The sequence below is a fragment of the Rhinolophus sinicus genome, linkage group LG17, assembly GCF_036562045.2.
Source record: "Rhinolophus sinicus isolate RSC01 linkage group LG17, ASM3656204v1, whole genome shotgun sequence".
Lineage (NCBI taxonomy): Eukaryota > Metazoa > Chordata > Mammalia > Chiroptera > Rhinolophidae > Rhinolophus > Rhinolophus sinicus.
Window position 1 is genome coordinate 26,306,681 of NC_133766.1, and position 12,851 is coordinate 26,319,531.

The following is a 12,851-nucleotide window of genomic DNA, read 5'->3' on the forward strand; positions in this document are numbered from 1 at the left end:
ACGGCAGGGGCGCGCGGGCGTGTGGGGCGAGGGGCCTGCCAGCGGAGACAGAAGACTCCGGTGGGGCGGGGCGGGTGGGCGTCCCGTTTGCCCGAGGACACGCCGATCCTGTGTGTCGGGTCCCGGGGGCAGGCGCAGGGATGGGCGTCCCCTGGGCTCGGGCCGAGGTGCAAAGGACCGGCACGTCCTGGGATGGAGAGAGCCTGGTGGAGGCCTGCGCCGGCAGGCAGCCCTGGGCTTGGGCGTTGGGGGTTGCGGCGGCGGCAGGGTCGGGGAGCGAGAGGGGGCCCTGCGATTGCGGTGGCGGCGGCGGCGGCGACCGAGACGCGGCTGACTGCTGCAGGCTGACGGCCTGCCTCGGCGAAGAGCACTCAGAAGAGGCAGTGGGGGGGAGCCCTGGCCGACAGGCCTGGTGTGCGGCCGGGGATGCGAGCTTGTAGTGCTGGGCGGCTGACCCTCCTCTGGCCCGGGGGACCTTCGGCTGCCTGGGCGGCTGCAGAGGGGCAAGGGGCGGCAGGGGTTCGGAGGGAGCCAGGCCGGGGCGGTGGCGCAAAAGGAGAGGCGAGCAAAAGCCTACAGGTATTCCCAGGCGGTCTCCCATCCAAGTACTAACCAGGCCCCTCCCTGCTTAGCTTCCGACATCCGGCGCGTTCAGGGTGGTATGGCCTTAGGCGCTGGGACCCGGTTCCCGGCACTCCAAGAGCCTGCTCCGGACCTGCCTCTGAGCACGCGCCATGCTGCTGGGCCGCTCGGGTGGCGAGCATGTCTGCCTGAGCGCCTCCCGCCCGCTCCCCGCCTCCTCCGGACGCCGCTGTTGTGGGCGACGGGCGACTCCTGGCCCGCAGCGAGGCCCCTTCGCGCCCCCCAGTGGCTCCACGGGCCTCTGTCACTTCCCTGACTGTGACATATGTCTGGGCGCCCTGGCATCCTGGGACTCCCCAGGCCCCGAAGGGCTTTTACCCCGCCCCCCTACCCCAAGCCCTCTCATCTCCCCCCAGCCCCACAACCGCACACCCCCCTTGCTGCTGTGCTGTCCCCACCCCTCAGGGCCACCGAGGGGGTCGCAGGGTCCTCTCAGTCCCCTCCGGCCCTAGGGACATGCAACCCAGGCCCTGGCCCTGGCCGGCCCCACCCACTGGCCCAAAGCCAGGGAGAGCCACCCGCGCCACCAGGGTGCAGCAGCTCCAGTCTGCAGCCACCCTTCGTCACAAGCCTTCAGTCTGGGCCCTCGACCCTCGTCAGCGACCGGAGCCCCGCCCGATCTCCGGGCCCTTCACTGGCTACACGTCACCTCTCCTGACCCAGGGAGGTGAGAGAGAGGATGAGAGAAGGCCAGAGACGGAGCAAGAGAGAGGCGGAGAGAGACAGACGGGGACTGTGGGGACAGACTCCCAGAGAGCACTCTCCAGGCTCTGGGCTGCTTGGGGGCTGCATGGTCATCAGCTGTGACCGCTTGGCCATCAGCTGTTGCCAGTTGGCCATTGGCCACCGGAGGAGCTGCGGTGGCCAAGCTAGGAAGCACGGATGGTGGACTGCAAATTGCAGAGGGGCGCGGATTGCAGTGGGCCGGCTTGGTGGGTCGACGGGCGGTGTGTCGGTGGGTTGGCAGAGAATCGGCCGGCAGGTTGGGGATCGGGAAGCTCCGGCTTGCCGTGTCTCCAAGCCAGCCGCCCGTGAGACATAGTGCTATAGGCCCCTATCCGTGGCTCTGTTGGTGTTCCTTCTTGGCCTCGCCATATCCTGCGTTCTTGTGCGGGCAGAGGGACTAGAGTCCCCGCAGGACAGGGACCGACAGACAGAACGGGAGGAGGAGTAAGAGGGAGCGAGATCGAAATATACACCTATATGTACCTGTATGTACCTAGACATACAGAGAGACATGGACAGAGACAGAGAAAGAGGGGGCTGGCACGCGGGGAGAGAGCTCCTGAGCGAGAGCCAGAGCCCAACAGGCACGTCACAGAGCCGGAGTGACATGGGGAGGGGGAGGGGGGAGGGACGCACAAGCGGGCACACGGACTGGGACAGATGCACTGACGCTGCTTTGAAGTGGCAGCTTCTCAACCGAAGTGTGGTCATGCCCGTGGCTGGGCTCCACTAAGGAGGCAGTGCCCGGGCATTGAAAGTCGCCCTTGAAGCCCTCGCGCCGGGCGGGAGGGCCAGTGGGCAATGAGCCCCGCCCAGGAACCGCCCCCCCCCCGCGGGAGGAGAGTGGCAGCCCACAGGCACCCTGGTTGAGAGGGTTGTGTGCCTGCGTGCCTGCACTTCCCCTTGTGGTGGTCTCTCCTGGAGTCCTAGGGCGTGCGGTGTGTTGGGGTGCTGCTCCCTCCTTCCCCCGGTTTGTCCCGGCTCTTTGTACCCTGTGTGTTGGGGCCACCGCGAACGGCGGGAAGGGAGGTTTCCTGGCTCTTCTGGGCGATGGGAGGGGGCGCGCGGGGTTGTTGGGAGAGGTGCCTGCCGGCGGAGACACAGGCTCGGCTAACTGCTGCTGGCTGACGGCCTGCATCAGCGAAGAGGACTAAGAAGTGGGTGTGGGGGTGAGCCCTGGCCGACGGGCCTGGTGTGCGGCCGGGGCTGCCAGCTTGTAGTGTCGGGTGGCTGACCGCCCTCTGGCCAGGGGGACCTTCGGCTGGATGGGCGGCTGCAGAGGGGCAAGGGGCGGCAGGGGTTCGGAGGGAGCCATGCCGGGGCGGCGGCGCCAAAGGAGAGGCGAGCAAAAGCCTACAGGTATTCCCAGGCGGTCTCCCATCCAAGCACTAACCGGGCCCCTCCCTGCTTAGCTCCCGAGATCAGAGGAGATCGGGCGCGTTCAGGGTGGTATGGCTGTAGACGCTGGGACCCGGCTCCCGGCGCCCCAAGAGCCTGCTCCCGGCCTGCGTCGTGAGCGCGCGCCAAGCAGATGCGCGGCTCCGGTGGCGAGCATCGACCCGCTGGCCGGCTCTGCCAGCACCGCGTCCCCCCCCCCAGTCGGGCTCCCCGCCTCTTCCGAATGTCCCTGGCGTGGGCGGCGGGCTACTCCTGGCCGGCAGCGAGGCCCCTTCGCGCCACCCGAGGCTCCATGGGACACTGCCACTTCCCTGACGGTGCCAGAAGTCGTGGAACTCTGGCATCCTGGGACACCCCGTCCCCCTACGCCACCAGGTTTACCCCCAACCGCACCCCCAAGGCTGGTGGAGGCGTGCACCAGCAGGCAACCCTGGGCTTGGGAGTTGTGGGAGGACCCCGCGGCGGCGGCGGCGGCGGCGGCGGGGGCGGCTGCGGAGGGGGCGCCTGCGGCCACGGCGGCGGTAGCGGCGGCGGGGGAGGCGGCGGAGGCAGGGGAGGGTGGGGAGGTAGGCGATGGCAACCGCGAGGATGGCGCCAGGTCGGCGATGGCGGCGGCGACAATGGGGGCTTTGACGGTGGGCGCTGGGGCACGGGGGGGCGATGGCGGCGGCGGCGGCGGCGGCGGCGGCGGCGGCGGCGGAGGAGGAGGACGTGAGGGCGGTGCTGGCAGCGGAGGCCGGGAGAGCAGAGGCGGGAGATTGAGGGAGTGTGGCGATGGTGGCGGCGGGGGCTGGTGAGGGGGCGGGGGCGATGGCGGTGCTCGAGGCGGGGAGAGCAGAGGAGAGAGATTGAGGGAGTGCGGCAATGGCGGCGGGGGGGGCGGGGGTGGGGGAGAGGGCAGCGCTGGCGGGGGGGGTGGGGAGCGCGGTGCTGGCGGCCGAGGCGGGGAGAGCAGAGGACGGAGATTGAGGGAGTACGGCGATGGCGGCGGCGTGGGCGTGGGCGGGGGCGAGGGCAGCGCTGGCGGAGGGTGTGGGGAGCGCAGTGATCGCGGCGGTGGCGGGAGAAGCAGAGGCTGATCGTGAGCAGCGATGGCGGCGGCGATGGCGGCGGCGATGGCGGCGGCGATGGCGGCGGCGATGGCGGCGGCGATGGCGGCGGCGATGGCGGCGGCGATGGCGGCGGCGGCGGCGGCGGCGGCGGCGGCGGCGGCGGCGGCTGCGCGGGAGGGTTGCGAGGTCCGCGATGGAGGCGGCGGCAGCGTTGGGGGCTGTGTCAAGGGGCGCTGGGCGCGGGGAGGGGTCGCGCCGGCGGCGGCGGTAGCGGGAAAGAGGGCGGTGCTGGCGACGGAGGAGGGGAGAGCAGAGACGGGAGATTGAAGCAGTACAGCGATGGCGGCGGCGAGGGCGGGGGCAGGGGTGAGGTCAGCGCTGGAGGGGGGTGTGGGGAGCTTGGTGATGGCGGCGGATTTGGCGGTGGCGGCGGGGGCGAGGGCAGCGCTGGCGGCGGTGGCGGCGACCGAGGGTCGGCGAAGGGATCGAGATGACAGCCTGCGGGACTGAAGAGGACTAAGAAGAGGGTGTGCGGGGCAGCCCTGGCCCACCGGCCTGGTGTGCGGCCGGGGCTGCCAGCTTGTAGTGCCTGGCGGCTAATCCTCTGCTGGTCAGGGCGACCTTCGCCTGGCTCGGGGACTGCAGAGAGGCAAGGGGCGGCAGGGGTTCGGAGGGAGCCAGGCCGGGGCAGAGATGCAAAAGGGGAGGCGAGCAAAAGCCTACAGGTATTCCCAGGCGGTCTCCCATCCAAGTACTAACCAGGCCCGACCCTGCTTAGCTTCCCAGATCAGACGAGATCTGGCGCGTGCAGGGTGGTATGGCCTTAGGCGCTGGGACCCGGATCCCGGCACTCCAAGAGCCTGCTCCCGACCTGCCTCTGAGCGCGCGCCATGCTGCTGGGCCGCTCGAGTGGCGAGCATGTCTGCCTGAGCGCCTCCCGCCCGCTCCCCGCCTCCTCCGGACGCCGCTGTTGTGGGCGACGGGCGACTCCTGGCCCGCAGCGAGGCCCCTTCGCGCCCCCCAGTGGCTCCACGGGCCTCTGTCACTTCCCTGACTGTGACATATGTCTGGGCGCCCTGGCATCCTGGGACTCCCCAGGCCCCGAAGGGCTTTTACCCCGCCCCCCTACCCCAAGCCCTCTCATCTCCCCCCAGCCCCACAACCGCACACCCCCCTTGCTGCTGTGCTGTCCCCACCCCTCAGGGCCACCGAGGGGGTCGCAGGGTCCTCTCAGTCCCCTCCGGCCCTAGGGACATGCAACCCAGGCCCTGGCCCTGGCCGGCCCCACCCACTGGCCCAAAGCCAGGGAGAGCCACCCGCCACCAGGGGGCAGCAGCTCCAGTCTGCAGCCACCCTTCGTCACAAGCCTTCAGTCTGGGCCCTCGACCCTCGTCAGCGACCGGAGCCCCGCCCGATCTCCGGGCCCTTCACTGGCTACACATCACCTCTCCTGACCCAGGGAGGTGAGAGAGAGGATGAGAGAAGGCCAGAGACGGAGCAAGAGAGAGGCGGAGAGAGACAGACGGGGACTGTGGGGACAGACTCCCAGAGAGCACTCTCCAGGCTCTGGGCTGCTTGGGGGCTGCATGGTCATCAGCTGTGACCGCTTGGCCATCAGCTGTTGCCAGTTGGCCATTGGCCACCGGAGGAGCTGCGGTGGCCAAGCTAGGAAGCGCGGATGGTGGACTGCAAATTGCAGAGGGGCGCGGATTGCAGTGGGCCGGCTTGGTGGGTCGACGGGCGGTGTGTCGGTGGGTTGGCAGAGAATCGGCCGGCAGGTTGGGGATCGGGAAGCTCCGGCTTGCCGTGTCTCCAAGCCAGCCGCCCGTGAGACATAGTGCTATAGGCCCCTATCCGTGGCTCTGTTGGTGTTCCTTCTTGGCCTCGCCATATCCTGCGTTCTTGTGCGGGCAGAGGGACTAGAGTCCCCGTAGGACAGGGACCGACAGACAGAACGGGAGGAGGAGTAAGAGGGAGCGAGATCGAAATATACACCTATATGTACCTGTATGTACCTAGACATACAGAGAGACATGGACAATTAATACAAGCCCTGTCTGTCTTTGGCTAATCCGCCTTTAAATGCATGGGGAGAAGCTCAAGCTGATGGATGTCAGCTCGTAAGTCTAACATCCTGCTGATGAAACATCTGATGAGGATGGGGAGTAGGCAGAACCAAGCAGACACAGATGCTCAATGTAAGAAATATTATAACAGAATGGGTAATATATAGAGGGCAAAACACTCCTAAGAACATCAACAAACTCAGAGGCAGCCTGAGCTGCATCAAATTTTAAGGGTTCAGCTTCTCTCATACTTTGAACTTTATCATGAAGCCAGCTTTCTTTTATACACACAGAAACAAGAAGGTTACATAAAGCGGCTGAGGCAGCAAGTACAGATTAGTTACGTTTTCTCAAAGTTTGACCCTGACTGTTCTTAGACCTTTAGATATTTTCCCATTTCCAGGGCAACAGGTGTCTGTTTGTTCTTTATGCTTATCGGAGTTTCCCTCAGCCATCCTCCCAAACTCTGCTTGAAGTTACATTTTCTTAACCCTTAATGCTCCAGCTCCCTACATATCCCCCCCTTTTATTTTTTTTTGAGATCGTGTCTGGCTTAGGTAGTCAGTACAGACATTCTCACTTACCCGTCATTGGATATCGATCATCAAAGCGATCGACTCCTGTCTTAGGTTGTAAAAACGCTTACTGATCATTACCCGTCATTGGCTACCGATCTCCTTTGAGGAAAGCCAGAGACAGCAGTGGCTTTTCCCAGGCAGGGGGAAGGGGAGGCAAGGCTCCTGGATCTTTTAAGGCAGCTCATTGGGGTCCCCACTGGTTTTGCCTGGCTTAGGTTGTATCTCCGTGAGATATCTTACCCGTCTTTGGCTGCAAACCATCTTTTGGGACCAGACAGAGAGACATGAGGTGTAAAATATAGAGATAAGCAAAGTTCCTAAAAGGCACAGTCTTACAGGCTCTTCTTTCCTTAAGGAAAGACATGGGGGGACAGCCAGAGGCTGTTGTGTGACTACATCTCCCCTTTTTGTTTTTGAAGTATGAGAAACACAGAACGTGCAGTTGTTTCATTTACAGCCCGTTGGAGGCTATTTGTCCACATCTGAGGACTATGTAAAATAAACAGAACAATAAACAGAATAGCAATATCCCCAGCAAAACCTCTACCCAAAGTCATCTATTTAACAGGGTCTGAAGTGGAGTCCTCTGCAGCTGCAGAAAGTGAGAGCTTTTTCACACCCTAGGGGCGTGGATTGGCATCTATAGATGTCTTTTCTTCTGTGGGCTGTTGTTCATGGTATGGTTTAACACCGACCAGGAATTTACAAAGGTTTTCTTCCGGACCTGGAGAAATACAAGCAAAGCCTCTTCCCCGTGTTATCTCGGGGAGAAGTAGGATCAGCTTTCCAAGTAATATTGTAAACAAAGGTTGTAATTCACCGGGTTGTCAACCGCAACTGAGGTCTAATCCAGTTAATGTCTCCCAGTAGCTTTGGAAATCATTTAATGTTTTTAAACAATGTCCCATTTGTATTTTTGAGGCACAATGGCCTGAGGCATTAAAACAATATCCTAGATAAGAGTAAGGAGGCACTTGCTGAATTTTTTCTGGCACCAGCCCATAATTGTGGAGCTTTTTTGTAAATGAGCAAAAGCAGCAAGCAACTTTGGTTTACAAGAGTGGGCAGAAGTATGTCATCCATGTAGTGGATGACGTAAATATCTGAAATGTCCTTTAGGTAGGTTTTATAGCAGCTGATACAAATTTTTGACATAATGTAGGGCTACTAGCCATTTTTGAGGTAGCACTAGCCAATGATATCTCTTAAAAGGTTTTGTAAATTAACAGAAGGAACACTGAAAGCAAACCTAGGGCAGTCATCAGGATTTAAAGGTATAGTATCAATCTTTTAAGTCCAAAACAATTTTATATGTGTTTTTTGGTATGGCTGCAGGACAGGGCAAGCCTGTCTGTAAGGCTCCCATTAATTTTATGGTTTCATTAACTTTTTGTAAATCTTGTCATAATCTCTATCTACCAGATTTTTTCTTAATAACAAAAATGGGAGAATTCCAGGGAGAATTGGAGGAAGCAATGTGTCCCTTTTAAAGTTGGTCCTGTACTAGCAGCTTGTAAACTCTTTCGTGGGGGACCTTGATCTTTACGCCTGGTAATTGTCTCATTGTCACAGGGCTACAACAGGGCCTCAGGCTGTGGATCCAGCCCTGTAACTACACTGGAGGAGAGCTTGATTGTAACCTAGGCTTCTATTTTGATTGAGATTATAATAAAAGGCCCGGTCTGCTGGGCCTGGACTAATTGCATTTGAACAGAGAGGGAAGTCAGTGCAGCTTGAAACCTCTGCACCTCTGCTTCCAAGGGGGATCATTACCCCGAGGATTCCATTGATTTCTAAAGGAATCTGGGGACCTGAGGACAATTTCCTTCGTCCACAGCAACTAAGCTCAATCAGCTGTCCCTGAATCTAGCTGATCTGCAAAAGAAAGTGTAGTGCCTGCAGGTTGTCTGCCTTCTTGAGCCATAGCCACCAAAGGAGGGTAGCCTATTATATTTGGCTGCTTTATCCTCTGAGTCTTCCTGATCCTGAGAGTCTAAATCTTCCAGTCCTCGACCCGGAGAGGTTCCTGATAAATAGGCTCTGTATCTTTAAAAGTTCTTCTGTGGTTTGGCTCCCCTTTTCTCTCTCTGCCAGAGAAGCGGCAGATGAAAGAATTTCTTCATTGCCAGCTTGTTTTACTTTCTCTAGCTTACAGCTTTACGCCTGAGATCTAAACAATCTAATCAAGGTCCACAACCCGAATGTTTCTGACAAGGATCTGCTGAGGCCGTGGGCAGCATAATAATCTTGTAACTGCTCTCCCCTCCTCTCCGCAAGTTTCCAGACTGACAGTGCCTCTTCTGGCCATGGACAAACTTCTTACAAATTCTAAAACTTATCTAACTGTTCTCTGCTCACCCGACTGACGGCGGCAAGCTCTGTCCTCTAACATACAGGTCCTTGCTGCTAGCGTGACCCATCCTTCACCCTAACTCGGCCCTTCTTTCAAACAAAGAAAACACTCTGATGCTGCTGGCTGTCCCCTCACCGGAGCCAAATCTGTCTTGGCTAAGGTCCCTCAGTCCCCCCAGACAGGTGGATAGAAGTCCAGTCGCCTGGCCGTATGACAGAACCGGAACCAGCAGATTGGCCCAATCAAGCTCCGGGACAAGAAGTCGGGAACTATCACCACCACACTTCATTCGCAGGGTATTGTGCCTTACTCACCACGCATCCACTGATAAGCTCTTCAGTCTGGGCCTTGCCACGTGGTGTTCTCACTGTTACCCCCCTATTCAGGTCCCTGTTCTGGCGCCAAGTGTGAGGGCCAGAGACGAGATCAGTACCTGAATGGGGAGTGGGAAGAAATAAAAGACACACAAATGACAGACTCCCAGGCACTCTTCAGTCATGCTGAAGCCCTGAGTTTATTATCTCTAACCAATATATACAGTTTGAGTACGTGCAGTTAAACGAAGAAGATATGCATTATCTCAGGAAAGTAAATCTTTCCAGCCTCAACCTTACTTTGACATAGAAGATACAAGGTCACTGAAACGGTGGGTTGGCAGTAGAATCTCAAGGTTGGGGACAGAAGCTCTACCAATTGTCCAGAAAGCCCTTAGTCTCTATCTGGCTCTGTTGCTGTTTCCTCACATATCCTGCGTTCTTGTGGGCAGAGGACTTTTCAGATAAGGCAGAGACAGAGGAGGAGAAACCGAGCCAGTCTGCTATAGGTTCAGGTATGTACCTAGACATACAGAGAGACATGGACAGAGACAGAGAAAGAGGGGGCTGGCACGCGGGGAGAGAGCTCCTGAGCGAGAGCCAGAGCCCAACAGGCACGTCACAGAGCCGGAGTGACATGGGGAGGGGGAGGGGGGAGGGACGCACAAGCGGGCACACGGACTGGGACAGATGCACTGACGCTGCTTTGAAGTGGCAGCTTCTCAACCGAAGTGTGGTCATGCCCGTGGCTGGGCTCCACTAAGGAGGCAGTGCCCGGGCATTGAAAGTCACCCTTGAAGCCCTCGCGCCGGGCGGGAGGGCCAGTGGGCTCTGAGCCCCGCCCAGGAACCCCCCCCCCGCGGGAGGAGAGTGGCAGCCCACAGGCACCCTGGTTGAGAGGGTTGTGTGCCTGCGTGCCTGCACTTCCCCTTGTGGTGGTCTCTCCTGGAGTCCTAGGGCGTGCGGTGTGTTGGGGTGCTGCTCCCTCCTTCCCCCGGTTTGTCCCGGCTCTTTGTACCCTGTGTGTTGGGGCCACCGCGAACGGCGGGAAGGGAGGGTTCCTGGCTCTTGTGGGCGATGGGAGGGGGCGCGCGGGGGTGTTGGGAGAGGTGCCTGCCGGCGGAGACACAGGCTCGGCTAACTGCTGCTGGCTGACGGCCTGCATCAGCGAAGAGGACTAAGAAGTGGGTGTGGGGGTGAGCCCTGGCCGACGGGCCTGGTGTGCGGCCGGGGCTGCCAGCTTGTAGTGTCGGGTGGCTGACCGCCCTCTGGCCAGGGGGACCTTCGGCTGGATGGGCGGCTGCAGAGGGGCAAGGGGCGGCAGGGGTTCGGAGGGAGCCACGCCGGGGCGGCGGCGCCAAAGGAGAGGCGAGCAAAAGCCTACAGGTATTCCCAGGCGGTCTCCCATCCAAGCACTAACCGGGCCCCTCCCTGCTTAGCTCCCGAGATCAGAGGAGATCGGGCACGTTCAGGGTGGTATGGCTGTAGACGCTGGGACCCGGCTCCCGGCGCCCCAAGAGCCTGCTCCCGGCCTGCGTCGTGAGCGCGCGCCAAGCAGATGCGCGGCTCCGGTGGCGAGCATCGACCCGCTGGCCGGCTCTGCCAGCACCGCGTCCCCCCCCCCAGTCGGGCTCCCCGCCTCTTCCGAATGTCCCTGGCGTGGGCGGCGGGCTACTCCTGGCCGGCAGCGAGGCCCCTTCGCGCCACCCGAGGCTCCATGGGACACTGCCACTTCCCTGACGGTGCCAGAAGTCGTGGAACTCTGGCATCCTGGGACACCCCGTCCCCCTACGCCACCAGGTTTACCCCCAACCGCACCCCCAAGGCTGGTGGAGGCGTGCACCAGCAGGCAACCCTGGGCTTGGGAGTTGTGGGAGGACCCCGCGGCGGCGGCGGCGGCGGCGGCGGGGGCGGCTGCGGAGGGGGCTCCTGCGGCCACGGCGGCGGTAGCGGCGGCGGGGGAGGCGGCGGAGGCAGGGGAGGGTGGGGAGGTAGGCGATGGCAACCGCGAGGATGGCGCCAGGTCGGCGATGGCGGCGGCGACAATGGGGGCTTTGACGGTGGGCGCTGGGGCACGGGGGTCGATGGCGGCGGCGGCGGGGGGGGGAGGGCGTGAGGGCGGTGCTGACGGCGGAAGCCGGGAGAGCAGAGGCGGGAGATTGAGGGAATATGGCGATGGCGGGGACGGTTGCGGGGGTGATGGCGGTGCTGGAGGCGGGGATGGGGAGCGCGGTGCTGGCGGCCGAGGGGGGGAGAGCCGAGGAGGGAGTTTGAGGGAGTACGTCGAAGGCGGCGTCGGGGGCGGGGGCGGGTGTGATGGCGGTGCTGGAGGCAGGGAGAGCAGAGGAGGGAGATTGAGGGAGTGAGGCAATGGCGGCGGCGGGAGCGGGGGTGAGGGGAGCGCTGGCGGAGGGGGTGGGGAGCGCGGTGGTGGCGGCGGCGGCAGAAGCGTGGGCTGATCGCGAGCAGCGATGGCGGCGGAGGCGGCAGCGGCGGCGCGGGAGGGTTGCGAGGTCGGCGATGGAGGCGGCGGCAGCGTTGGGGGCTGTGTCGGCGAGCGCTGAGCGCGGGGAGGCGATGGCGCGGGCGGCGGCGGTAGCGGGGAAGAGGGAGGTGCTGGCGGCCGAAGAGGGGAGAGCAGAGGCGGGAGTTTGAAGGAGTACAGCGATGGCGGCGGCGAGGGCGGGGGCAGGGGTGAGGGCAGCGCCGGCGGGGGGTGTGGGGAGCGCGGTGATGGCTGCGGATTTGGCGGTGGCGGCGGGGGCGAGGGCAGCGCTGGCGGCGGTGGGGCGACCGCGGGTCGGCGAAGGGTTCGGGATGACGGCCTGCGGGACTGAAGAGGACTAAGAAGAGGGTGTGGGGGTTAGCCCTGGCCGACGGGCCTGGTGTGCGACCGGGGATGCGAGCTTGTAGTGCCGGGCGGCTGACCCTCCTCTGGCCAGGGGGACCTTCGGCTGGCTGGGCGGCTGCAGAGGGGCAAGGGGCGGCAGGGGTTCGGAGGGAGCCATGCGGGGGGGGGGGCGGCGGCGAAAAGGAGAGGCGAGCAAAAGCCTACAGGTATTCCCAGGCGGTCTCCCATCCAAGTACTAACCAGGCCCGACCCTGCTTAGCTTCCGAGATCAGAGGAGATCTGGCGCGTTCACGGTGGTATGGCCTTAGGCGCTGGGACCCGGCTCCCGGCACTGCAAGAGCCTGCTCCCGACCTGCCTGCTGAGCGCGCGCCATGCTGCTGGGCCGCTCGGGTGGCGAGCATGTCTGCCTGAGCGCCGCCCGCCCGCTCTCCGCCTCCTCCGGACGCCGCTGATGTGGGCGACGGGCTACTCCTGGCCCGCAGCGAGGCCCCTTCGCGCCCCCCAGTGGCTCCACGGGCCTCTGTCACTTCCCTGACTGTGACATATGTCTGGGCGCCCTGGCGTCCTGGGATTCCCCAGGCCCCGAACGGCTTTTACCACGCCCCCCCTACCCCAACCCCTCTCATCCCCCCCCCCAGCCCCACAACCGCACACCCCCCTTGCTGCTGTGCTGTCCCCACCTCTCAGGGCCACCGAGGGGGTCGCAGGGTCCTCTCAGGCCCCTCCACCCTAGGGACGTGCAACCCAGGCCATGGCCCTGGCCGGCTCCACCCACTGGCCCAAAGCCAGGGAGAGCCACCCGCCACCAGGGGGCAGCACCTCCAGCCTGCCGCCACCCTTCGTCACACAGCCTTCTGTCTGGGCCCTCGC

At 62.6% G+C, this 12,851-nt stretch overlaps 4 pseudogenes; all 4 read right to left on the minus strand.

Moving 5' to 3' along the window:
• Positions 1 to 2,711: 2,711 nt before the first annotated feature.
• On the minus strand, positions 2,712 to 2,831 carry LOC141569422 (5S ribosomal RNA; annotated as a pseudogene).
• Positions 2,832 to 4,527: 1,696 nt separating this feature from the next.
• LOC141569400 (5S ribosomal RNA) lies at positions 4,528 to 4,647 on the minus strand (annotated as a pseudogene).
• Positions 4,648 to 10,499: 5,852 nt separating this feature from the next.
• On the minus strand, positions 10,500 to 10,619 carry LOC141569396 (5S ribosomal RNA; annotated as a pseudogene).
• A 1,551-nt stretch (positions 10,620 to 12,170) lies between these two features.
• LOC141569392 (5S ribosomal RNA) lies at positions 12,171 to 12,290 on the minus strand (annotated as a pseudogene).
• Positions 12,291 to 12,851: the final 561 nt, after the last annotated feature.